The sequence below is a fragment of the Sander lucioperca genome, chromosome 3 (genome assembly GCF_008315115.2).
Source record: "Sander lucioperca isolate FBNREF2018 chromosome 3, SLUC_FBN_1.2, whole genome shotgun sequence".
Taxonomy (NCBI): Eukaryota; Metazoa; Chordata; class Actinopteri; order Perciformes; family Percidae; genus Sander; species Sander lucioperca.
In genome coordinates this window covers 45,758,034-45,762,057 of record NC_050175.1, presented here as the reverse complement: position 1 = coordinate 45,762,057, position 4,024 = coordinate 45,758,034, and positions in this window count along the sequence as shown.

The window sequence follows — 4,024 nt, the reverse complement described above, 5'->3', positions numbered from 1 at the left end:
AACAAACTCGCAGAAAACTGCAGATTCGCTGCAGATTCGCTGCAACTCTCAGTTCTTTTAAATCAAGGCTGAAGACCTTTCTTTTTGATGCTGCCTTTCTTTAAATGATTGTTAATTTCTTATACTGCACTGTAACTTTTATTCTCGTATTTTATCTGTTTTAAATTTTTTGGTTTTTAACTGCTCTTTAATGTTTAATGTACAGCACTTTTAATTGCCCTGTTGCTGAAATGTGCTGTACAAATAAAGCTGCCTTGCCTCGCTGCTGGGCCAACTCCAGCATGTGGGTCTGGGTTAGTCATCATTTCAGTATGTAGAATGTACAGTTTACTGTTTTAGGTCATGGCATGTTTTGAGAAACATTTTCTGTGCCCATCCTTCTTTGCACCTGCAGGTTTACAGGAAAGCAGCTCACCTTTGTCTTCAGTGTCAGCAGAAATGTGATTTAGATAAACAGTACAAGTGCAACGCATTCCCATGAACAGGTTCAGATGATATCACCACACGAGAACCTATGCACAACAATTTGTATGATACCTTGTGAAATTATGGGGACTGCCGACCAGTGACATGAAAGTTAAGTTTAGTCAAAAAAAGATGACTGTGAGCTGGGGACCAGTCACTGTGAGGTGAGGGTCCTGACAGCGGTCGTTACAGTTAAGATTAGCCGGCAAAAAGGTTAAATCAATATGTTTCAGCTGAAGTGAAGTCAGCAGAGGGTCGAGGGTCAAAGGTCACAGAGACACACAGAGTTCAGAGAGGATGACCGCCATGTTTGCTGATCTCTCTGAGTCCTGAACAGAAAGGTATGTGACGTCTGCAGATCTGTTTTTTTAAATGTGCAACCTTTAAAATTTGACTCTTTTGATGTCACAACGCCATCAGCTTTGTATGATATTGTACGAATAATGCAGACCGGTTACATGACAAAGTTTAGCCGACCAGTCCCGTGACAGTTAAGTTTGGCTGTTTTTACAGTTAACAGCCAAGAAAACATGACAGTGAGCCAGGTACTGGTCCACTGTGTGGATGGTCCTTACAGCTGCGACGACAGTTACATTTAGACATCAAAACAACTAGTCATAGGAAAGGAGGAGGATTGTTATGGTGACAGGAGAGAAAAACATGGGCGGTAACAGCTATAAAACCCAACCAGTCACTGGCAGTGGTTGCTACGCCAACACAGTCCGATCTTTTGACCTGAGCGAAGTTGAAGGTGAACTAAAGGTGATGCTGCTGAGAGGAACAACAGAAGCAACATACCTTCATTGCATAAAATAAAGGGACTGTGATGAGAGATGTAGAAAAGCTGGTTGTTCTTGACAGATAAGGTATCAGAATGGTTTCATTTACTTAAGTTTCTCTTTTGAAGGGCAGAGACCTGGTTGTAAACATATATTTTAGCATTTTTATAACAGCACACTATTTTTTAAACATTTTTCCTGCATTCAGTTCTTACTTTTTCTTTTAAAATAAATATGGATGTCTGCAACCATGTCAGTTTAAAGCTGTCTTACACTACAATAGAGCTGCAAATATGTATTGATTAGTTGTCAACTATTAAATCAATCACCAACTGTTAGGATTTGAGTTATCAGTTTGAGTCCATTTTTATGAAAATAAAAGTAAATATGTCCTAGTTTCTTCTCTCCTCTGTGACAGTAAACTGAATATATATATATATATATATATATATATATCAGAATAAGACAAATACACATTAAATAGATATAGGAAAAATATACAAAAAGTATTAAAAGGTAAATAGAAAAAATAGAATAAGTGTAATAATAATCGTAATATGCACACTATAAACACCCTTTTTATAAACAGACAGGTAATATATATATATATATATATATATATATATATATATATATATATATATATATATATATATATATATACAGATATACAGATGAGTAAGGTGTGGATGAATAAAAATGGCATATTGCACAGTAGTATCTTCTGACATTTTATACACCAAACAACAAATTCATTAATTGAGAAAATAATCAACAGATTCATTGACAATGAAAATAATCTTTGGTTGCAGCCCTAACCAAGGGCGAGGCTAGCTCAGCACCCCTAAAACTTGGAGTAAGAAATGTTGTTATTCTAACATTTTTGTTCATCTTTGACAAGGTTAAATAATGTCCAAAACATACTCCGTAGTTGGTGGTTTAAAATGTATGTGTTAAGGATGAAAATGAAAACATCCCCGCTTAGCAAATGGTATCATCCTCTTCTCTTCTTCTACTTCTCCTCTGTACCTGCACCGCTCAGCACGACCGTCATCCAGCGCGAAACACACGCAGAGTGAGAACCCGTTATGTAGTGTTGTGAATCAACTAAGTTGCTCCAAAGCTGTGTCTCACAAACCATATCGGTGAGTACCTGAATCACGTGTACACCTATAATAACGCCGCCTTCACACTGGCAGTTGAAATCCGCTCCGTAATACGCAATACGCCCCCAGCGGACGTCGTACTACACCGTTGAAAAGCTTCGGAAGCGACTCACAAAAATGGCAGAGAGACTAGAACGAGTGATAAGTGTCTGAATGTACGATTCTCTCTGACCTCTCTTATACAGATATAAACAGAAAGGCTGCTGCGTGGAGAAAAGTTGCCCAGGACGTTGACATGTCACGTCGGTTAAATGTGATATAGCGGTATAACGTCAATAGTTAAATGTGATATAGCGGTATAACGTCAATAGTTAAATGTGATATAGCGGTATAATGTCAATCGTTCGGTGTCTGTTGCTAGCTAACCAATTAGCATTAGCAGGTTTGTTTATCAGTACCATAGCAACGCACATCACGTGCGTCTTTTCTGGTCAGTCGTCATGGAAACATCTCTATCACTCTGGCCCTGGCGTTTGGACCAGAGTGAAAAAACAAACATATCACTGTATACTACCAGTAGGCCTATGTGTGAAAACACTCACTGTGGCTTTTTAAATGAATTGTTATTCATTCCTAGATTTATATCTGTTATTTTTCAGTTGTGGCTGACTATCAAACTAGACAATAAAAGAAAGTTTAATGTTTTTCTTTTGCTGTATTTATTCATTCCTCACACACAGAGGATTTAACCTGAACCAGGCTTAACTCCTGAACTCATAGCCTCTCTCTCTCTCTCTCTCTCTCTCTCTCTCTCTCTCTCTCTCCTCTCTGCTCTCTCTCTCTCTCTCTCTCTCTTCTCTCTCTCTCTCTATCTCTCTTCTGTATCTCTCTCTCTCGCTCTCTGTCTCTCTATCTCTCTCTATCGTCTCTGTCTGTCTCTCTCTCTCTCTCTCTCTCTCTCTCTCTCTCTCTCTCTCTCTCTCTCTGTCTCTCTCTCTCTCTCTGTCTCTCTCTCTCTCTGTCTCTCTCTCGCTCTCTGTCTCTCTCTCTCTCTCTCTGTCTCTCTCTCTGTCTCTCTCTTGCTCTCTGTCTCTCTCTCTCTCTCCTCTCTCTCTCTCTCTGTCTCTCTCTCGCTCTCTGTCTCTCTCTCTCTCTCTTCTGTCTCTCTCTTGTCTCTATCTACTCTCTCTCTCTCTCTCTCGGTCTCTTCTCTTCTCTTTCTCTCTCTCTGCTCTCTCTCTGTCTCTCTCTCTCTCTCTCCTTCTCTGTCTCTCCTCTCTCTCGTCGCTCTCTGCTCTCTCTCTCTCTCTCTGTCTCTCTCTCTGTCTCTCTGTCTTATCTCTCTGGCTCTCTCTCTCTCTCTCTCTCTCTCTCTCTGTCTCTCTCTCTCGCTCTCTCTCGTATGTCTCTCTCTCGTCGCTCTCGTCTCTCTTCTCTCTCTCTCTCTCTCTCCTCTCTCTCTGTCTTCTATGTCCTCTCTCTGGCTCTCTGCTCTCTGTATCTCTCTTCTCTCTCTCTTCTCTCTCTGTCTCTCTCTGTCTTTCTCTCTCTCTCTCTCTCTCGTCTCTCTCTTCTCTCGGTCTCTCTCTCTCTCTGTCTCTCTCTCTGTCTCTCTCTCTCTCTGTCTCTCTAAACAGGGGGAAGCAGCGTTCAGTTTTTATGCTCCACATATCT